This window comes from Suricata suricatta, chromosome 12, assembly GCF_006229205.1.
Source record: "Suricata suricatta isolate VVHF042 chromosome 12, meerkat_22Aug2017_6uvM2_HiC, whole genome shotgun sequence".
Lineage (NCBI taxonomy): Eukaryota > Metazoa > Chordata > Mammalia > Carnivora > Herpestidae > Suricata > Suricata suricatta.
The window spans coordinates 87,751,670-87,775,562 of record NC_043711.1 but is presented as its reverse complement, the minus strand read 5'-3'; the positions used below and the strand labels follow the sequence as shown (position 1 = coordinate 87,775,562).

The window sequence follows — 23,893 nt, the reverse complement described above, 5'->3', positions numbered from 1 at the left end:
TGCACTCTGCTGCCACAGGCCTGTCACAGATGGCCTCTGCCTGTGCCCTGCTGCTGAGGACAAGCACACATTCCCAGTCAACCCCGCCCCTGCCCCTCGTCCTTCCCTTCCAACCTGCGTGACTGAGTAGCCAGAGAATGACTTGCCTTCATCGCCTCCTTCCTTGTCTCCCTCCCTTCCCTCCTTCCTTCCTCCCTCCCTCCTTCCCTTCCTTCCTTCTTTCCTTCCTTCCTTCCTTCCTTCCTCTCTCTCTCTCTTGTTTCTTTCTTTCCTTCCTTCCTTTCATTTATTATCTGTTCTTCAATCATTAAGTACCACCTATTCTATGCCAGACATTATTCTAGACCCTGAGGGTATGATGAGACAGTGGTGGCCCTGGGGATAAATAATTAACAAATGAATAATAAAAAGCTAAGAAGTTTTGGAGAAGAAATCACCCAAGAGTTGTTTTCTGTCGGAGGACATGGGTAAAAGCAAGTAGGACAGGACTTCATTGCCTGGGGGCGGCCGCTGGAGGCCTTTGTGAGAAAAGAGGAGAAAGAGCCAGTGATTCCAGAAGTGGGCAGAGTCTTCCAGGAGAGGTAGCAGCAGAGCACAGGCCTCAGGTGATGCTGGCGTGCTCCAGGCCTGCCCAGTCCCCTCACTATCCCTTCTTTTCTGTCTCCCCTTCGCAATCTCATTGATGATTTGATCTCTGTCCTATTTTGGCTCCTCATTTACTTAGTCTGAGCCTGGCCTGTGTGTGTCTTCCTGACTCTGTCATCTTCACACACTGGAGTCTTTCAGGCCCCCCAAGTCTGGATTGCCCTTTCTCAGCCTCCGTCTCTTGTTTCCTTAGTGCCTGTGCCATCTCGCGCCCTTTGTCGCCCTGTCTCCACTTGACTTTGGCTCCATCTCCTCCCTTCCGCTCCTCTGCCGTGTCTCTTCCGCTCCAGAGCAGAGGCCCCTGCAAGCCCTCTGACTGATATTGGTACTGACAGCTAAAGCCTTGCAGCCTTCCTGCAGTGCGTCCCTGGGAGGTGTCAAGCGGGCAGTGTTTTGTCTGCACCCGAGAAAGACAGGGAGTTTTAAACAAATATATACATTCTCAGAAATCCACGCGATTGTATTTCTCCATTGATCCATTATGACTTTGAGTAAGTGTAAAGCTTCCCCGGTGCCTGCAGGGGTGGGGTGGGGTGGGGAGAATTACAGAATGGGCAGGCTGTGCTGGGGAAGGACGGGGAGGGCAGGGCTGCGGAAATCGTCCCAGACGGGGCCGGGGCTCAGCCCGTGCTCTGAGGACCCAACAAAGGGGCTAATTCGTGGAAGGGAGTGAGATTATTATCATTGGGGGAGTCAGAGGAAGCCTCAGGATGCCAGGCCCAGTGTCACCCCTTCAGTGGAGCCTTCCTGACAGCCTCCCCACCCCCACAGGGGAGTGAGACAGCTCCCCCCTCTGTGTCTCCACAATGCTGTGTTTGGATGTCTAGCCCAGCGCCGGGAGCTCTGAAAGGCCTTTATTTGCTACAGATTCCTCTTCCCCACTGGACCATGACTTTTGTGGAGACAGTGGACACGGGGTGCTCCGGGTCCCCAGGGGCCATCCCGCAGCCCGCATCCTGTCTGGCAAGGGCCACTTTCCAGTGAAATGCTCATGCGGGGGTCTGTGCACATGGCACTGAGTAGACTTTGGGAAAGTGCCTCAGTTTCCCCCTCTCCAAAACAAAGGGGTCAGTGAGCTGTGCAGGTAAAGTACTTGGAGCGCTGTGAAGATGCTTGGTAATGGGAGCACCTTTGTCACCACTGCCGATCGGCGACCCCATCACACTCTCCAGGCCTGGGTGCCATGCAGATGATCGGCCACAGAATCCTCACCGACTGGATAGAAGACTATGAATTTTGGTGCAAAAGGTTAGTTATGACCTGTATGAACTTTTTTTTTAATCTCCCAACTATGTTCTTTTATACCCTGGGTCACCGCTGTGAGATATTTGAAGAACTTGGGGACCAGTGTGGACATATCAGAGTATTAGTCCTTCTCCTTTCTTCCTGTGTGTCTGCTCTGTCTGGAAAGATCTTTCTGTGCTGAGGCTTCTTCACTAACTCCAGATTGGCTCAGTGCCTGATTCCAGGCCCTCACAGGCCTTGGACAGAGCAAGCCAGCCCCCCTCCAGTTTCCCTATGTGCTCAGTCCCTGCTCTGTCTGCTCACTTGGCAGTGTTTTGGGATGCCCAATTTGTTTGACTCCAGGACTTTTTACCACTTCTCTGTGAGCCTTAGCTTCCCCAAATATAGAATGGGAGGATCTTACAGCTTGAATGTCAAGGTTAAGTGAGATAATGCCTGAGATGCTCTGTGTCTCAACAAGTCATCAAGTCTCAGCGCTCTGTCCTTACCTGAGTGTGAACTCTCCAAGGGCAAAAGCTCTCTGACTCATCTTCAAAGACCTACAACGGGGACAGCCAATATGGTAGCCAGGGACCACGTGTGGCTGTTGGGCATTTGAAGTGTGGCTCGTCCAGCCGAGCTGAGCTGGAGGTGTGAAATGCACCCTGGGTTTTGAAAGCCTTGGATGAAAAGAAAGATGTCAAATAATCGCTTAATATTTTTATATTGATGACATGTTGAAATGATCATAGGTTGGATATACTGAGTTAAATAAAATGAATGACAATGTTATTAAATAGTATTTACATTTTGTATGAAAAGCAATATGAAGTATATTAAAAGACTTCTACTATTCTATAACAACAATAATTTTTAAAGAATGTAATTATTACTTACATTGACTTCGTTTGTTCTTTTAATTTTTTAATTTTATTTTTTTAATTATTTTTAATTTAATTTTATTTGAGAGAGAGAGAGAGAAAAAGAGTATGCACACAGGGGAGAATGGGAAGAGGGAGGGACAGAGAGAATCCTTAGCCAATTCTATACTCAGCATGGAGCCTGAAGTGGAGCTCGATCCCATGACCTAGGGATCATGACCTGCACTGAAATCAAGAGTCAGACACTCAACCAACCGAGCCACCCAGGTGCCCCTCCTTTTTTATTTTTTAATGTGGCTATTAGAAAATTTAAAATCCCTTATGTGGCTGACTTTAAAGCACTGTGGGACAGGGTTGCCTTAGAACCCAGTGAGGAGTCTTCGTAGCAAAAATTGACAATACATGTGGATGGCGTGGACACACGCAGCGGTACATGGGGGGAAAATGAATGCGTGATGGATGCAGGAGTAGATGAACGAGCCAAGAAATAGCTAATACGCTGTTAAATGAGCAGATGGGCATAGATGAATGGGTAGGGGAATGAATGAATGGAAAGGAGGGTGGACAGAGGGATAGAAGGAATGATGAATGTATGTGATGATGGAATGGAAGAAGGCTAGAAATAAAAAGAAGGGATAAATCAGTGGATGAGCCAATGACAGAGAAGATTAAATAAGTAAGTGCCGAGGTACGAAAATAAATACGTATGTCAAGAAAGAAGAGATGCACTGCGCGCCCAGGGTTTGACTTTGATAAGAAGCTTTGCTTGTCGTGTGGGGCTCATGGAGGACAAGCCTTTGACCAAGAGGAAAGGTTTACCCTTGCTCTTGGGGAATTTATTATTTTAATTGTTAGTCTTCATCAGAGGTTATTGGAATTTTTCCCCCCTCGGACAGTTTATCACTTGTAAATTATTTGTCACATCGTTGTAATTCTATCCAGATCCTTAACTTTCTAATCATGCATCTTTTATGGGATCTCCTTTAAAGAAGCACTATAATTACGTGCCAAGGGTCCCAGTAAATTTTATCAGGCCATAAAATATTATACTTTAATTATTTGGAAGAGGAAGAAAGGGAAATGTTCCCTCTTGCAAGGCTGGTGATCAATACTGGCTGGGCTTGTGATGCCACAGGAACATCCGGACGTCCCCGTCCTCCTGGATGTGTCCCTCCCTGATGTCCTCATCTTCCTGGGTGTGTCCCTCCCAGACGTCCCGTCTTCCACCCTGGCCTGCGTCTGCACAGAGCAGTAGGGCCCAGAGCGCTCATGCCTCTTTCCTGATTCTCCAGGGGGTGTTGGGTCATCACAAACTCATCGTGTCCGTCCTTGCAAGGGTCTCACTGTGACAGCAGGTCCAGGAGGAGGTTGCGGGGGAAGCTGTCCTTTCACCCTTCTCACACATAAGGAATCTTAGATCCAAAGAGCGTTTAGAGATAGGGCCCTAACTTTGCTCTCCTGGTCTACAGTAGATTCTTCTTTCCTTATCACATGACAGCTGCTGTTATGAACTCAAGCCAGAAAACGTATACGTGCTCAGTGGGGTTGGGTTTTGTTTTTTTTTTTACTCTCCAGGTAATGTAGAATGTCACAGTACTGGAGATTTCCTCTAACATTTTACTCATTGAAACAAATATTTTAGCCTGGGTCCCACCATATATTAGGCACTGGTACCAGAGTTAAGCTGTAAAAAAATACAGATAAGTCTCTGGGGCTCATGGCATCTTTGAAGAGACAGGCATTAGTTAGGTCTTTATACTGATCATGGAAATTGCATCTGTGGTAGGTGCTAACCAGAGGGACTTTGAAAACTTAGAAAGAGAGGTTTTTTTTTAATGAGTTGGGGGAGGTCAGAAAAGGCCTTCCTGAGGAAATAAGGGATCTGAGATCTGAAGGGTAAGTAGAGAAGTAGATAAGGGAAAAGTATTCTAAGGAAGGGATAGAGCATGTGCCAAGGGCCTGTGGTAGGAAGGCCTGGAAAATAACCAGGATGGCTAGAGCGGAGTTATCAATGGGGGACTGTGAGGTAAGGCTGGAGAGGTATCAGGAACTGGCTCACACAAGGCCTAGTGGATCATGTTATTAAGGCTTTAGGTTTGTATCCTAAAAGCACTAAACATTCAGTAAAGGTTTAGGTGAGGGAAAAGAGGTGTTTTATAAGGCAGTGCAGTCAAGGGATGACTTGGCCCAGGGAAACGGAAGAAGAGCGATCTTCACCATGGACGGGTGTTAAGAGAGGGTTTGTCTGAGCACAAGAGCAAACTCCAGAAGAGGAGGAAGGCAGAGGATGATGACTAATCCCCACTCATGCCTCTGGTCTTGGCGTCAGTGTCATTTCCTTGGGAAGACCTCCCCTGACCCCCCAATTGGGCCAGGTCCCCCGCCCCCAAATGGTGGTCCCCACCCTTCACTTCCCCTTTCACAACACACAACATGATTACTGCCATGACTTCCGTAATGGCCTCTTCCCCTCGCTGGAGGTGAGCCCCCTCCACGAGGCAGAGATGGGAGTATCACAGCCACTCATAGTGACCCCACTCCCAGCCCGGACCTCGCTCCCAGCTGGCAAGCCATATGCAGACCACAGTGAGCGAGTGAGTGAACGGACACCCGAGAGAGAAGAATAGGGGGGCACGTTTCCTCCAGCCTCTTTCCCATCATGGTCCCTCCAGGGCCCCCCTCTTCTCCTCCCTTACTCATTTCCTTTTATTACCCTAAAGCCGGACTCCAAAATCCCTGCCCCCCGGGGCTCTCAGCTGAAAGATGTGATGACCTGTGAGAAATGTCTTCGCTCTGGATTTGAAACTTCAGTTTCCACAGGAAGGTCTGCAACATGTATGTTCATTTTAGAGAAGAACTACCTTGAGTCAAGAGGTGAGGTGACTTGGGCAAGACCACTGCCAAAGAACACAGCAGAGCAGTTTCCCAAACTCCTTCGTGTCACCGACTTGGGGTGACTCATCGTGTCACTAGGCTTGTTGCTCATTATCTCGGCGTGAACACTTTTTGGTGAACCCTGTGGTTATGGGGCTGGCAAACTCCCAACAAACTCTTCTGCCTAAAGTCCGTTGCATTTCTATCGACAGTCATAATTCACCTGCCAATGGTGGCTACCGAGTTCATGCCGGGAGCCTTCCCAATCCTTTATTGCAGGGGTCTGAAGTCTCTGATCCATGGGCCAGATCTCGTCTCTGTAGAAGAGGCTTTATTGGAACACAGCCATGCCAATTTTTTTATGGACGACTGTGTCTGCTTTCTTGGTGTCATGGAGGAACCGAATAGTGGTGATGGCCCGTATGGTCCTTGAAGCCTAAGCCATTCACCATCTGGCTCCTCACAAACAGGGTGTGCCAATCTATGCTTCATACTCCTTATTGCAACATGATGACCTAGGTCTTATTATCGCTCCTTTATAGATGAAGAAACCAAGGCTCAGAGGACGGTTAATTTCCTTAAGGTTTCAAAGAGACCAGAAACTCGGAGATTCTATGCTTAGAACCTGTAATTGTCCTCACTTACTGTCCTAGAAGTGACAGCGTGGGTCCGACCTGGAAGGAGAAAGCAGGGGCTGGCCTGATTCCTCATAGATTCCAGGACTCTGAACACGGAACGCTCCGGGAGCATTTGCTTCTTGGGCAAATGCTCTGATGGTCTATAGTATAAAGATGACTGCGAGCAGGTGTCTGGAGACAACCACCACATATTTGGCTCTCAGATCTGCAGTTGAGCAGGGTGTGGAAGGGACGGCTGTTCTCCAAGTAGTGCTGGCTGGGGCGGGTCAAGCAGGGCTGAGGATCCATCTCCAAGATGACTGGCACATGACTGGCACGTTGGTTCTGGCTCTTAGTCTCTCTTTGCAGGAGCTCTGTCTGTGGGCTTCCCCACAGCATGGTGGCTGGGTCCCAAGAGGGAGCATCCTAAGACACAGAAGGGAGAACCTGCCAGTTTCTTAAGGTCTGGACACTACACGGGACTATGTCTACTGTGTACCATTGGTCAGATGTCATAGACCTGCTTGAATTCAAGGATGGAGATGCAGACCCCATCTCACAGTGAGACAGATGTCCAAGAATTTGGGAGCCATATTAAAAAAAAAGCATAGCAAATATTCATATTCATCTCAGGGGTCCTTCAGGCCACCATTTTGATCCAGCAGAACCTATCTTTGGTTAGGGTGACCTGGCCATTTTTCCCCCCCAAACTGAGACTTACCAGGAGAATGAAAGAATGGCCTGAATAATAATAATACCAGGCAATGAGTGCAAAACAGAACCATCTGAACAAAGTAGTTATGCAGTCACCCTGGGGGCAATGATTAATGTGTTCTTGATGTCCTCACGTCATATTGGAAGGCTAGCTTAGGACCCCTGTGTTCTGTTTAAGTGTGGAACACAGTTAGGAAAAAGTTGGTAAAAAGTTCAAAAATGAAGAGTAATTTTTTCCTGGATGTAAATCTTCAGTTATCTGGAAAACTCATTTAAGTAGAGCCTCTGCTTCCCTGAATCTTCTAGTTAACCACTGTGCTCTTGTGGGATATGGTACCTTCAGACACAGAGTCCCTCTGAATCCAACTGGCTGTGGCCCTGCTGGCCCCTCTTGCTGGGCATTCGCTCCATACTCAGTTTGGCACCAGATCCTGGAAAAGCAGAGATGGGTTAAACACGGTCCTGACCTCCGACTGCTTATGACTTATTGTATAAAATAGTCCAGTCAATAACCTACTGCAATACCAGGTGATAAGAGCCATCAGAGAAATGGAAACCAACTATCATGAGAGCACCAGCAAATGAGTCTGTGGAAAAATCCAGGAAGATTTCACAGAGGAGGTAACATTCAAGTTGGGTGATTTATTTTGTTTTTGATTACCTAGTATGTGTAAGGCATCTTGCTAAGCATTTTACATGCATCATCTCATTCAATATTCAGAAGGCCCGCTGTGAGGTGGCCATTATTACTATCCCATTTTATACTTCAGGAACTTGCTTGAAGTATTTGAAGTAACTTGCTTGAGTCTCAACAGGCAGCAAGGAGCAAAAGCAGAGCAAGTGCTGGGGATGGAGGAAGGACAGGCAGGAGTTTCTAAAGAAACCTAGCACGCTGCAGGTCACAGAGTTTATAACTTCCATCATGTTTGCTTATGGTCAAGATCTTCCACTGATAGCTTCCAGTTTCAAAAACCCGAGCAACGTCTGGCAAAGACTTTGGGAAGGATCAGAAGTCAGTAGCACCAATGACTGCAATCCATCCCTTAGCTGTTCTTTTGGTCATTATAACGACTGCAGTTTAGACTTGGTGGAATGAAGCCAGATCCAACCCTGGTCCCTGCTCACGGTTCCCCCCAACAAACTCTGAGCAAGTCAGACCGATGGCACAATTTCAGGTCACGGAGTCCTCATACCCTGAGGATCTGCTGGGCAATGCATCAGGTGCGGTCCCTGGGGACAGGCACAGACAGGAACAGGTCTCTGCCCCATCCAGCTCTCAGAACCACTAGCCAAGGTTGCAGGGGAGGGTGACATGGATGTTTTACCAGGGTGGGGGCTTGCTGTGGCTGAGGTTGGGGGCCCAGAAATGGATCCCTTTGGCCATCATATTCCCTGGCAACCAGGAGATGCTCTGAGTGGAAGTGGGGCAGAATGGGTGTGTGTGTGTGTGTGTGTGTGTGTGTGAAAGAGAGAGAGAGAGAGAGAGAGAGAGAGAGAGATGAGACAGAGACAGACAAAGGGAGGAAGGAAGAAGAACATGCAGAAATGTTGGCCCTTAGGTTTTCCTCCTGGCCCTCAGAGAGCCTTGCCTACCTCCTGATGTCAGAAGTGGTGAAACACTGAACATTTCCACCTTTCCTTCTTTCTCTCCCACCCATTCCACGAGCACCTCCTGCATCTCCCTGGGAATGAGGAACACAGAACAGGTTCCTAAGCTGCAGAAGCTTGTGGTTCGAGGGAGAACGGAGTGGGGACAAGCAAACAGATGAGGCAGGTGCTGTGTTTTACTGGCCCCCAGAGACGGAAGCTATTGGTGCTGAGGGAAGGAGGAGGAGTCTCAGATTCTAAATGGAAAACAGTCCTGCCACTCATGGTCTTTGTGCCTTTGAGCAAATATCAGTGTCTTGGGCTCTCAAAGTTGTGGCCCATGTCAAGGCTATGCTAGTTCCCCGCTTTTGGGGTTCAGATGGGCACTAGATGGGGCGTGTTGAAGTACTCAGCTGAGGATGTGGCGTGTGGTTGGCGTCCAGAGACTCCCGGTCCCTGCCCTCGACTCCGAGCTGGGCCTCCCATCTGGGCTCATGACGGACCATGAAGTGCAAGCATCGGTTTCATTTCACAAACCACCCTTGGCCCGAGCTCCTCCCCGTCTTGCAGGGAAGTGACCTTCCTCACGTGCCCAGAAGACAAAGGGCTCTTGCAACACTTATGATTCCCTCACTGCTGTGCAGGAGTGAGGGGGAGAGAGGAAGTAGGAGGCCCTTGTTCCTGTTCCGCCTGGTCTGCAGGGCTCTGCTGCTGGCTGCAGGGCTTTAAGTCCATTGTTATGAAGATGGAATTCGGGATGGTTGAGGGACTTGCCCTAAAAGTCTTTCTTCCTTTTCCTCTTTCTCCTCTTCCTTCCTCCTCTGCTCCTCTTCTTTAACACCCCTTCTAGGTGCTTCCTTGAATCTGCTTCCACAGCAGGCAGCTCTCAGCAAACCCATCGAGGCTCTGCCTGGCTTGGCAGGTGGGCTGGGCAGGCAGGGGAGAGCAGGAGGCATGAGTCTGGTTCACAGAACTCACGGCAGCTTCAGAGACCTGGAGCAAATAGGTGCATCGCCAGCGGGGACTGGGCCCAGTGGAGGAGTGACATCCTTCCCCACTGGCCAGACTCCACTGGCTCCTGAATGCTCAACCCAGAAATGTTTTCCCCTGAGAATCTGCTTTTCTTGGCATCCCCAAGGCCTCTAGTCTCTGCAACAGGAGATGACTAACCCCCTCGTGGGAGCAGCCAGGACTCTGCTGTCCTTTGAAGAGAGTGTGAGTAATGGGTACACTTCTGCACTGTGGTTTGGCCTCCTGTCCCAGGAGTCCTCTGGGGTGACCCACAGCACCCCACTCTTAAGGGGCTCATCACCACACATGCTCCCCGGCAGGCCAACAAGTGCATGTGCGTCGACTTTCACACAGCCACACACTTGCACACCTGCCCCGTGGCTCACAGTCCCCTCCGCACACATGTCTGGCCCACCGGCTCCCTTAGGGAGCGTTACTGCCTGAGCTCGGAGGTGTTTGCAGATCTGACATTGGCAGTGACTGAGTGGGCCTTTAGACGACACTTCCATAAAACCTCATAAATCGCCTCTGTGCGGCATCACACGCACATTTTTATTTTCCTCAATAAACACATACATTCTTATTTCCTAACGGCTCCAGCTTTGGCTGAGTGCTGGGCCAAAGGGTCCACTTGCTGTGCATTTGGCCAGGATGCATTGTGGATGGCAGCAGGGACCACTTCCATTGGTCACTGGAGGCCCGAGACATCCTCAGGGATCTGGGGTAATGGAGGCCTGATTTGAATGGGAAGTTTAGGGTCAGCTCATCCAGCTGCAAATGACACCCCTCCTCCTGCAACATTCCTCTTTGTGTTTGCCTACTTATTCCATCTAGACTCTTACTGACGTTTGAGGGGAGGGCTGCTAGGAAGCCCATTTTTCAGATGTGGATGCTGAGATTCAGAAATTAAGTAACAGTGGATGTCAGGGCCTGAAATCCACATTCAAACAATGCTCCAGAGCCCTCTGACACAGGGGGCTGTGGTCACACCTTGAGAATGAAGGCCTTTTTGTGAATGGCTTGGGTCTCAGGGCATAAACTGCAATTCCCCCTTTCTTAAAATAAGAGTCCTTTGGAAATAATTACTTTGAAGAGGTAGAGAACAATTCCAAGGACAAACATGTTTTTTCCTCTGAGTATTGGTGTACCTCAAAACCATAAGGACTTTGGGGTTGACCCTCTGGAGAGGCCAGCTGAGGCTGGCTGTGGGCCACTTTCCATGGCCGGTGCAGCCCATCGCCTCTCCTGGCTTGGCTATGGCTTCATTGCACTGTTGTCTGCCTCTCCTTGAAAAACAATTGCACTATTTTTATAAGTTGATAAATGTCTACCTCTTAGAGGCCTCTTCTAGTGGCTGCCTTCCTCTTCCTGGTCCAGACTGTGGAGCAGGGATCTCAAGATAAAGTTTCAGTCCCAGGAGTGGCAGAGCCTGCATTAGGAGTCCAGTGTACTGACCTTCGAGAGCTTGTTTTCCATCCACAGCATTGTGCGAGCACCAACTGCTGTCCTCCTGATGTCAGGGAGTTGGAGGGTGGTGAGCTTCTGGGGGCCAGTGGGCTGTGTGTTCAGAGTCCCCAGACCATAGTTCCTATGGCCTTACCAAGAGATCTCATGGATGGAGACAAGGCAAGAAGAAGAGAGGTGGGGGCTGGAGGCAGTGATGAGAGGGAGAAAGAAGAGGGTCTTGCACTCCCTGCTGCCCTATTTTCTGCCATCAAGTCATATTCAGCAGGTGCCACGTCAAAAGCAGAGGGGAGAAACATAAAACAAAGGAGAGGCCTCTTCTCCAAGGCTTTTAAAGTTAAAAGCTTGGCTAAGGTGGAAGGGAGGGAGGTGGGTGCAGAACGTGTACCTTCACTTTTATGTGGTCCATTGGGAGGTCCATTAGGAAGAAGCCATCAATAGTCCATGAAGGGCGTGGAACAGAGAAGAGCATGGGCCACAGGAGGGCCCATCAGCTCTGATGCACTCACGTCTCTCTGTGGGTCCCCTAAATCATGCCACGAGGAAGTGGGACAGGGCAAGTTCTTGCCTCTGGGGAATGCCCGCTGAGTGGAGTGTCTGAGCAGATGCATGTGGCCAATTGCTTACAAGTGCTGAGTCCTTCAGAGATACCTCTGGAATACACTGTGAGGAAGACAGTAATGTTACCCTGACTCATCTGACCCACCCATGCACAACCATTGGCTCTGGGCACCCCAGACTCCTGGCTCTCCCTGGTTCCTATTAGCCCTGTTCCCTACGTCTGCCTTTGCTCTTCTGTCCACCTAGCACAATGAGATGTGACCCAGGGGTCTCTTGGAACCTCCTCTATTACCTGAGGCCTATATCTCATCAGCTATATGGCCACAGTGGCAAGGATGGAGGTTTCACATGGGTTCAGGAACAGGGAATTTCATCTACCAAGGTTAATCTGGCTAAAGTGATTGCATGGTGCTCTACCTGTTGCTGGGAACAACGAACTCTGAAACCCTAATATGACTCTGTTCCCCAAGAGACCAGTCTGGTCACAGAGCAAGTGCATTGAATTGTTTCTATCATAGATGGGGAGATGCTTTGTTCTCATTGGAATAGAGAGATGGATATCACTGGAACTCTGGATATTGATTTGCCTTCCCTGCCTTTTCCCCAAACTACCATGAATTCAAAGGAGGCCTTACTGGGATAGTATCTTCAAACAGCATCACCTCTTACCAAGAAACTCATCTGACAGCAAGGGAAGATCAGTGATGGGCTCCTGCCCGTTTCAATCACTGGTCTTGCAGTGCTTCCCATCACCCTCAAGCAGTCAGTTGGATAGAATTCTGGAATAAATGATCTGAAGACCTTTTATGACACTAGCTGGATGGCAACAATTTGTTGGGCTGGAGTAATGTCCTCAAGAAGACAGAAACTCCACTAAATCAGTGCCAAATATATGGTGTTGATTTCCTCTACAGCCATAGTTCACAGGTTGGGGAATAAGCCCCTCTTTACTACTACCCCAGTGATCCAAGAGCAAAACTTTTGCATCTTGCCCCTAAGATTTAAGCTTTTGTAGTCTAGAAGATTTAGAGCCCAAGGGAGACTTGTTCCCATCAATTACATTGAAATTTGTGACTGTCTCTTGGCCTCTTTGGATTCCTCATGCTGGGAAACCAACGAGGAAGAGGTTACTGTGCTAGAGAGGTGACTAGTCCTGAATATGAAAGAGGAATTGGGTTGCTATCCTGCACTGGGGTGAAGTAGAATATGTCTCTGTTTTAGTCCATTCTGGATGCTACAGCAAAACACCATGGACTTGGTGGCTTATAACCAGCAGACCTTTATCTCTCACAGTTCTGGAGACTGGGAAGGGTCTGCCGAGGGCCTGACTCCTGGTTTGTAGATGCTGGCCTTCTCAGGTAGAAGGGCTGAGGGAGCTGGCTGGGGCTCTTTCACAAGAAGGGTACTAACCCCATTCACCTGCTCAACCCAATCACCTCTCAAAAAGCCTCACTTTTGAATACCCCTGGGGTATTCAACTTAGGTTTCAACTTAGGAATTTGGGGGGACATGCACTTCAGTCTGTATAACATTCCACTCCTGACCCTCCAAAAGTCATGTTCTTCTCACGTGCAAAACACAGCCCAACAACTCCGAAGCCTTCATTCATTCTCGCATCAACTCAGAGGGCTAACATCCCAACGTCTCATCTAAATATCATCTAAATCAGAGCTGAGTGACATTCCGGGTACAACTCATCCTGAAGCAAATTGCTCTCTGGCCATGGGGCTGTAAAATCTGACAAGTTATCTGCTTCCAAAATGCAAGAGTGGGACATAGAATAGATATCCCCAATTGCAAAGGGAGAAATAGGAAAGAAGAAAGGATTGACACGTCCCCAAAACCTAATGGGGAAAACAACATGAAAGCTTAAGGTTTGAGAGTAATCTTCTTTGGTCTGATTCTCTGCCCTTAGACCCAATGGGGTCCTGGCGCCATAGCTGTGTTGGGTTGGATTTATACGTTATCCTTTACGTATAAAGGATGTAAAGAAAGGTAATAATGTGACTAAAATAATGGAAAGACAATTCACATTACCATGTAGGAAACTCGGGCGTTTTTCTACTGTATTATTTCCTTCCATGTCTAGTGGAAAGTATTACAGCTTGCTAGTAAATGTCCCTCACATTTATTGATAGCTTATTACCAGATGTTTTATGTTTTAAGATAGATATAAGAGGTCTATATTTTTACAGTTGTAAAACTGATAATTTCCATTCCATTTTCTAATATGTTATTATTGCAATATTGAAAAATGTATATTTATTTCACCTGAAGCCCCTTTTAAATTTTAAACATTTTCAGTTTTTAAATTATTACATTTTTAGTTGATTGAGTTTGAGATAGGCCATCATATCATGAAGAAATATTCATAATTTTGTTTTTTTAAAATAATTTCACACCAGTTTTTTTTCTTTCCTTATTTTATTGACTAGAATTTCCAAAGTGATTATTAGTGGTGTTATTCTAGGGAATATTCTTGCCTTCCTCTTATTTTTAATACCAATGGTGCTTATATATTGCCATTAACTATAAAACTGAGATATTTCATTCATGCTATATTAGACCTGGATATTATTTTTTTAAATTTTTAATGTTTGTTTATTTTTGAGAGAGAGAAAGAGAGAAAGGAGCTAAGAGAGAGGAGACCCAGAATCTGAAGCAGGCTCCAGGCTCTGAGCTGTCAGCACAGAGCCGGATGCAGGGCTCAAACTCACAAACTGTAAGATCATAACCTGAACTAAGGTCAGACACTTAACCGACTGAGCACCCAGGCAACCCTAGACTTGACTATTCTTATTCATTATATTCTGTAATTTTTTTCAATGAATCGGGCATCAGATTTGCCAATTACTTCCTGATATTTGTCATGATGATTGCATTTTAATTGAGCTGATCTATATATCTGTAACATATTTCCTAGCATTAAATAATCTCTTCATTATTGGTGCTAAGTGACTATGCTTTTCATATTTCAGCAAATTATATTTGCTGGTGTGTTTTTAGAGTTGTTGCAACAATCTTTAAAAGCAAGTTTCGTTTATAGTTCTGATGTTAGTGTAGTACACGCATCCTGAAATAGAAGAGATGGAAGCAAAATAAACCAAACTGTTAGCAGTGGTCTCTTGTCCATTAGGTGGTAGAATAAGGGTGGATTTTTATTAAACTTCCTTTAAAATTTAATATGCATTTTAAAATGAAACACTGTATCAGTTATGTCTTGCTGTGTAACAAGCCATCTCAAAACTTAGTGGCTAAAATAACAGTGACTTTATTTGGTCACAATTCCAGAGGTCAACCATTTGTGCTGAGCTCAGATGAGCCTTTCTTCTGTTGGTCTTGCCGGGGTCACACGTTTTGCTGTTGTCAGCTTGTGGGTCTGCTGGGGGCTGGTTCATCTAGAGGCCTCAAGTGACACAGCTTCTCTCTGTTTCTTACGATATCCTTCTTTTTAAAAAATTTTTTATGTGTATTTATTTTTGAGAAAGAGAGAGACAGAGCATGAGCAGGAGAGGGGTAGAGAGAGAAGGAGACACAGAATCAGAAGCAGGCTCCAGGCTCTGAGCTGTCAGCACAGAGATGGACACAGGGCTCGAACCCATGGATGACAAGGTCATGACCTGAGCTGAAGTCCTAAACACAACAGACTGAGCCACCCAGGTGCTCCTGATACCTTCTTTTTGGTGGAAGAAGCTGCAAAGTCACACTGAAAAGCGGGGTGCATGCAGAGATGGGAGGAATTGCTGTGGACAATTTTGCAAACAATCCGCTATGAACACATGTTATATAGTTACGAATAAAAACCACAGATTATAAAAAGAAAAAAAGGGAAATACCCAGTGCTGATAAGGATATGGCAAAATAGACTTTGTTACACATTGCTGATGGGTCCATTGAAAATACAATAAAAAAATTGACAATGTATTTCATGTATGGTAAATTTTTAAAAAATTATTATTTTACTTAAATGTACCAATTTATTAAAGGATATGATAAGCGGTATGAATCAACAGCCAGATGAACAAACCCAGAGGGTGAGGTCTGGGGAAAAAGTGTGGAGTTTCCATGCCCTCCCCGGGCAAATCATGAGAGACTCTTGAATACGGAGAACAAACTGAGGGCTGATGGGGGAGGGGGAGAGGGGAAAATGGGTGATGGGCGTGGAGAAGGGCACTTGTGGGTATGAACACTGGGTGTCATATGGAAACCAACTTGACAATAAACTATAAAAGAAAGAAAAAATGTTAATAGATTTTGACCTAGTTCTTCTATACCTTGGAATTTATCCTAAGCAAAAGATGAGAATTCTGCATACACAAAAAATTAGGTGCAAAGATTCTTATATATAGTATTATTTGTAAATGAAAATTCAGACCTAATCTAAATGTCAAATATGAGAGGAATTAATCACATCATCTCCATATGATGGCATATTATATAATGATTACATTCATGTTTGAGGATATAAAATTAACTTTAAAAAGTAGATTTGTGTGTGTTCATTATAATTCTAATTTTGAAAGTTGATTGTATTCATACATATGTATGTATTCCCATATATACATTTATTGCATATATTGTATTCATATGTATATTTGAATACAATCAACTTTCTATGTGTAAATATATACGTAAAATACCGTATGTGAGCTCTGTAATGGTGATTATTTCTTGGAAGTTATTGTGTTTCTGGTGTTTTTATATTATAATGATTATTGGAGCTGCAGGTACTAGAGGGAGGTCACCTTGCCATTTTGAACTAGAAAGAGTTCACGTGATTTCACGTCCTGTGGAAAGTCTCCATCTGACTCCTTGCGGGTTTTCATTCCCATCAGAACCTCCGAGAGTGCCTTCCTAGCTTTGGAATTGTGTTGCTCTAGCTTGTCTTTTGTGTGTCTCCTGAGATACCTGCCCTGATACATGGGCCACAGTCCCTTCTCCTTTATTTCTACTTCCAACCTTCTCTTGAACATTCTGGAACTTGCTGCATGTACCAGACTTTTACTGAAGATCTCTGTTCCCTGCCACATCATGGAGATGGTTATCATGTACAGATAGTAGTCCAACAAGTCCCATATTAGGCCAGAGAGACTTACAAGGTTTTGGTTTTTTTGTTTCTCAGACCCTATCGGCAGTCTTATGAGGATTATAGACCTCTTACAAGTATAATGTTTTTAAATGTGTGTAATAAAATACAGAGGATTACCAAGGAAATAAATGATATTGAAGTAAATTTATCAAATATTTAAGAAAAAACAAATTTGCGATACAATGATGCATGTGTTTCCTCATTAGTAATGCATTAAGTAATATGCAGGGAGTTCTAGTTAGCCAAGAATTGAGTGTAATGTGAAAATAGCAGGAGGTAGATATTTTGTGATATATACAACAACCATACTAAGCTATAAAAATATCTGTAATTTCTATTGGTTACAAAGCTATAAAGGCTGCAACTACTGTTGTTATGGGTTGTTTATATTCATAATTTTTAAAATTCTAATTTTTGGTTAAAGAGTGGTAAAATCAAGCTGTAACTTTTTATTTATTTATTTATTTATTTATTTATTTATTTATTTATTTGAGAGAGAAAGAGAGAGAGAGAGTGAGCACAAGCAGGGAGCGGAAAGGGTTAAAGGGACAGGGAGAGAGAATCCCAAGCAGGCTCCATGCTCAGTGTGGAGCCTGATGCAGGGCTTGATCCCATGACCCTGGGATCATGACCTGAACCGAAATCAGCAGTTAGATGCTCAACTGACTGAGCCTCCCAGACACCCCTTGATGTAACTTTTCCCTCAACTCAAAGATCCCCTGCATTCTGTCTGGACCATGTGGGATCCATGAGCCCTGAGAAACACACCCTGGCCAGAAATTCCTGTCCTGCCACCCAGGGCTCTGTGAAGCCCTATTCTTTTGCCGTGCTCCTTTGCTCTTTCTCCCTTTCTCTCCTTCCAGTTTTTCCCCCTAGAAATGTGGACTTCTTCTCAATTCTATTAATATGATTGATTCTGCAATGTCGGGTTCCTATTTTGAAGCTAGCTCTTTTTACCTTTGACGGTCCGCAGCCCATCAGGGTGTTTTCAGCCAAAAGATCTGGTCGTCTACTCCATGTGTTATCATCAGAGTCAACATTCATGCAGTATTTTCCTCCTGGGCATTGCTCTGAAGAGGGCATTATTTCTTTTTTTTTTCTTTCTTTCTTTCTTTTTTTTTTTTTTTGCCATGCATTGGGAAGCTTGCTTAAAGTCATGTAGGTATCCGGTTGCGGACACCAGGCTTGTACCTACTGGACGGCAGGGCTTCCCCTTGGTGGCACCCAGAAGAAAATGCTATTCAGCTCCTCAGGCCCCTCTTCTCATAGAATCAGCCTCCTTTAGGAGGTAATTGTGATTTTGGAATAATACTTTGTTTCCGCTGGTACGTTTCTAAATCATCCACAGTGGTCATTGATTTTCAATGTTCTGTCTGCCCAGGTTCCTGATCCTCTGGGAGCCACTGGGAGGAAGCAAACACATCTGATGTGCAAACACTGAAGCAAGGACTCTGAGAGAAGCAGAAAGGGGATGTGCCTGGCACTTTCTGGTTCTAGCTTGTTCTGAAGCTTGGCTGATGCCTGTACTTTGGGTTCTATATGACCCCATAGGGCTTTCTATCACAGGGTCCCTTTAGACATAAGCTGACTTCTGTTGGTTTCTGCTACTTGTAACCAAAAGTGCCTAATACATGAATAATAGGCATGCTTTACTTTTAAAATCAGAAAGAGAAAATATGTTATTAGCCAAGCATTAAGGGTTGCAGGAAAGGATTTGTCATCCTTTCTAGCCTTGCTCCAGAGGCTGCTGCATTCCAGTGATAGTAGAAATGATGACCATAGTGGTAGAATGTCACCTCCTATGTGTCTTAGATCACCCAAGGAGAACACACATCCTTCTTGGGTTTCTGCTGCAGTCAGACTCATGTATGCCTTCTATCTTCATCATTCTTTTAAGGACAAATCAACCTTACATTCCATATACATGTTTATTTGTTGAATTTGTCTTTCTCTATTTCCACCCTGTTGGAGTATACATATCAGCCAAGCAAAGGCTTCCTTTGTATCTCCTGGAACCAAAAGCCCAAGAAAAGATCCAACGCTAGATGGCCACCATGATGCTTTCGATACTTGGTGGATCCTGATGTAGGTGAAGATGGTACTTCCCATCTTGATTTGTATTTTTAAAGCCAGACCCCCTACCTCTACTACCAAAAATGTTGGTCCATAAAGGACACTCACTGTACTGCACTAGTGTTGGGAGCAATTGTCTGGCTGTCTGTCCTTGTTGCGAACCCGGTGTTATCCTAAGTCTTCTAGACTTGATGCTTGTGTTTTGTCTCCTTGGTATGGTGCCTGCTTTTCCTCATGGACTTTGACTTCATCTTATCCCACCATCTTTGGGCTAACTTGAGTTGGAGACTGTAGTCAGTGGCTAGATCCTCAAGCCCAGGCTCTGGCTTAGAAGACAGGACTCCAATATGGAATGTCAACCTGAAGTGTATTTGGGGGTGAGGGTGAATAATATAGACTAGATGACAGGTTAGTTGTTTGATCAGAATTTTTTCATTTGCAGATGAAAGAAGCTCCATTCAAACCTGTTTAAATGAACCAGGCAACATTTTGACATAGTGATTGAAAATACAGGCGTGGCCAGATCTAAGGGGTCTAATTTCATCAGGGGTCCTCTTTCCTGCCTTCTGACCTGCTGCCTCTGGTGTGTACCTCACTTTAAGTAAGCTCTCTTTACCCAGTGTCCATAAATGGTCTCTAGCAGTTTTAAGCTTTACCCAGTCCATCTTTGTGATCCCACTGAGAGAATGAAAATAACAGCTGTAAAACAAACACTCTTGAGTCTTGGACCCAAATTTGGACTGATGACAGATCTACTGGGATGGGGAAGGGAGAAGAAAGAGGTGTGATGGGAAGACCCAAACAATAGATGACTCACTGTAGTGGAGACGGCTGGAGGGATAGGGATGGTGGAGGGGGTGGGCAGGGCTATGGTGAGGACAAGAGAAACACATCGTGCTGGTGCATCGGGTCCAGGACATGGCGATGCTGCTCATGACGAGGTGTTGGTGTTGTGACAGTGAGGCAGAACAGATATTCCTTCTTGTTCCAGGTCTTACTGAGTCCAAGACCACAATCCAACAGGACAGTGCCTCCAACCCCATTAGTGGAGACACATGATTTCCTGTGGTTCTTGCCTTGAAGGGCAGAGAGGGCTGCACATCTGTCCTAGAAGAAATCCAACGGTTCTTGAGTCAGCAAGCTCCCCAGGCTGTGGAAACAGATCACATGGTATCTCAGAAATACACCTATGCGTGTTAGCAGAAAAACAGAGCAAAACAAGCCTCCACCACCAGGATGGCAGGAAATGTGGTCAGCTTTCTTGGAGCTCCAAGGGAGGTGAAGCCAAGATGAAAGGTCATTGGCTTTTCCTAATGAAGATCCACAGAAACTGCTGATTTAAAGGATAATAATAAAAAAAGCACCCTGGGGGACATTTTATTGCACTTAGAAATGTTCAATTTCATCTGTCATGTGAAAAAAAAAGAAACATTTTGATTTTCATAAAAGCCAAAAGATGAATATGAAAAGGGAAAGTTCCCAGCCAAGAACTAAGGCAGAGTTGTGTTCCTGGGTAAGCCTGAGCTGACTCCTCTGGCCTCATGTGAGCGCCTGCATTTGGCCCGCAGATCCCTTGTTCTGTAAAAACTATTTCAGGAACACTTTGAAAAGGCTGCCCTGTGAAGCTGCCTCATTTGGGATTTATTATAATATCATTAGGAGAGGTTGTATCACTCGGTATAATGTCAGACACATTGTAGCCTGTGGTTTTATGATGTGGACAAATATCACACTCAGGAATAGGATGGCTCTGAACAAATCCGTTCCATCTGGGCCCTACTGTAAATAGGGCTTTTCCCTTCTGCTGCTGGAGGATGGATTCCAATCTGCACCCGCCCCTCTGACCTTCTATCTTTCAGGCTTTTTTTCTTCTAGGTCTCCTTCCTCTTTGACCCCCGGGGCTTAGGAAAGAGTGAAGAGATAGGTCTGTAAGACCCCAAACCTACTAAGGGGGAAGGTGCTTGTCAAAGAATGTGGGGAGAGAGGGGAATTCGCTTGTATCTGGTGTCTGCCACATGCGTGAACAGTACTGGGTGGCTTCTCCTGTGTCCCCTCACTCGGTCCTCACAAAGAACCTAGAGCCTAAACAGATGCCCCATAGCTATTTTACAAAGAGATCCTGAGATGATATGATTAAAAATAGTATCTTACTCGAGGTCTGTACACTACTAAGTGAGGATGTGGAGTTACGAGGGCTGTCTCACTCTAAACCCCGCGACCCCTTCTGGTCCCCTTCAGGGTCTGTGTGCGCATGAGCTGACTGTTCACAGGAGGGAAGGTGATCGGGACAGGTGGGTGCTGGTTGTGTTTAGTTAAAGCCTTGGCCATTTTCAAAGCACATGGGAGCATGGCGCAACCACCTTGGAAAGCTATTTGGCAGTTTCTAGTAGATTTAAATATGTGCCTTTCCTATGACCCGGCCATGTCATTCTCAAGAGAAAGGAGCACCTATGTCCACAGAAAGACTTGTGTGAGAATGTTCACAGCAGCTGTTTCGTAATAGTCGGGAACTGGAAACAGCCCAAATGCTCATCGGTAGGAAAATGGATCAAGACATTGTGGGGTGTTTATGTAATAGGTGACCGCACTGCAGTGAAAACCTAAGGGTAGGTGCAATGACATGCATGGATCTCCAAAATGTCATATTGTGCTAAAGAAGACAGACACAAAAGAGAACTAATGCACGATTCCAGCTACATGCATTTCAAGAATGAGGAAACGTAAACAAAGCTGAGAGGAGTCGTGTGGTGCTGACCTCTGGGGTAAGAGGTAGACACGGCCTGGGAAGGGGAGAGAAAACTTGCTGAGGGGCGCCTGGCCGGCTCAGTGGGTGGAGCGTGCAACTCTTGATCTTGAGGTCGTGAGTTTGAGCCCCACGTTGGGCGTAGGGTTTAGTTAAGAAAATAAATCGAGGGGCATTAAAAACAACTTGCTGAGAATTGCTTTGGAAATATTCTACCTGGGTGGTGTGACATGGGTTTATACATACCTATGACCTAACTGAGCTGTTTATTTAAGATTTTACTGGTTATAAAATACACCTCAGTCAAAAAGCAGAAAATAATAGAGTTTAATAGAAAAACTAGGAGAAAGTAGCCAAATGTGTCGTATCTCAAGTGTTTTTTATAAACTGGTTGTTTGATTAACTTTGACTGTATTCATAAAAAGGTAGTATGGAAATGAGGAAAGATACATGTTATGCTTTAATACAGATGTTGGATGTTCAGATAGAATAAGTAAATAAATGGTTGATTGATGGATTTCCAATACTTCATATAGAAAGTCAAGTGTCATTTTCTTCCCTCAGTAAATTGTAAGCCGCTTCTCTGACACCTGCCCGCCCGCTTTCCATTTCCTTTCCTCCTCCTCCTATGAATGTGACCATGGAGCACAGCAGAGGATGAGATTTTAGGCGGAAAGAAACAGGAGGAAAAGGAAAAGCGAACCAGTTTCAATTTGGTGTTAAAATGTGATGAAGTACTTTGCACAGTTCTTATTTTGTCAGAAGACATCTTATAGATCAATTCCTAAATTGTCATAATGACCCATTTATTTCTGCCCAAAGAGACCATCGAAATGAGATTGTTAATTTATTTGAACAGACGTGTGTCAGATTCGTTCTGAAGACCAATGCCAGGATGCCGTATCTGGTACATACTCCTGTGGATTGCAAACACGGTTTTATTTCTGTTCCTGTGAGGCGAGCACTTACACATCGGGATTTGTGTCTATGTATACTGTATCTCCGTAGTCCAGTGAGGGGCAGGAGAGAGCAATTCTCAGGTAAGTTGAGGCCACATAGACAAGTTCTCTGAGGAGTTTAGATAAGTCTTCTGCACTGACTTGGGTCATGATATAGTCGTTCAGCCCCTTACTTCTCTTATGTGACCCTGGATTATTTGAGCCAGAGACTCCACTGCCCTAAATTCTCCTCGCTTTGCTTGCCTGACCATGACTCTGGCCGGAGCAGACTTTCAGAGGCTGCCTGGGACCTCCCCACATTCTGGGTGGGTGGAGAATGACCCCACTATCTGGTGGACAGCAGCTTATTTTGCAGAGATGTTCATTCTGAATACACAAGGGAGAAGGAGGAACGGGTCAGGGTGAGTGGAAAATTAAAACCTTTTGATGGTAGGAATGCAGGAACTCTTGGATTCCTTCTTCCCACAAATCGCAACATGTTATCCACTTCTGTAGTTGGAGAAAAAGTGAGAGCACAGTTTGTATTATCGCTGGGGGAGAGTAAGTTGTCTGGGCTGGCACCGAACAGAGGACAGAGGAGCCAAGTGCTGACCTCAGTGATGTATGCCTAATTTCTAGTGCGAGGCTTGGCTTGGTAATGGGATCTTGGTCACAATTACTCATGGATTCTCATGGCTATCTCGACAGGACCCACACCCTCCCTGTCCATGGCAGGAAGTCATATGAGGCCGAATGATGTGAAATTCATAAAGTCCTTTTAAATACCTAAGTCTGTGAATACTATTAGTCTGTGAAACATGAGGATAATAGGGCCATCCCCCCCTTAATTTAAACCTTCAGACTTTAATTTCACTCTGTTCCTTATAAAATAGATGTTTTCTCAGCTACATTGAGACACTTTTAACTTTTAGTCTGCTGAGGGTTTTTACATTTTTTTTTAAACATTTATTCAGTTTTGAGAGACAGAGAGAGAAAGAGCCCATGCAAGGGTAGGGCAGAGAGAGAGGGAGACACAGAATCCAAAGCAGGGTCCTGGCTCTAAGCCTTCAGCACAGAGCCCGACACGGGGCTCGAACCCACAAACCGTGAGATCATGACCTGAGCCAAAGTCGGAGGCTTAACCGACTGAGCCACCCAGGCGTCCCATGAGATGTCCTATTGATAAGAAACAAAGTGGGATTTGAGGGTGTGGATGGAGTAGGGGCTGTACTTGTCATTGGACAGACAAGGAAAGGGCTTTCTGATCAGGAGCGGATCACCCAGTCGTCTCCAAGCATTTGTAAGGGTGGGAGACCTCAGGACCGGCTGGTAGCAGGGGCACCAAGAGCAGCTTCTATCGGAGCATCAGGAGGTGCTTTCAAGTGAACGTTAGATAATGTGCTTATTCAAAATACCCTTGGGTCCCAGGAGCTCTGGACACGGCTCGCCAACACCACCTCAGCCTCCGGGAA

General features: G+C 45.7%; 1 long non-coding RNA gene across 1 annotated transcript; it reads right to left on the bottom strand.

Moving 5' to 3' along the window:
- Positions 1-5,172: 5,172 nt before the first annotated feature.
- On the bottom strand, positions 5,173-11,652 carry LOC115274695. Its single transcript, XR_003901217.1, has 3 exons — positions 11,406-11,652; positions 7,293-7,386; positions 5,173-6,667 (listed from the first exon to the last, which is right to left on the bottom strand). It is a non-coding gene; the product is annotated as an uncharacterized LOC115274695 (long non-coding RNA).
- Positions 11,653-23,893: the final 12,241 nt, after the last annotated feature.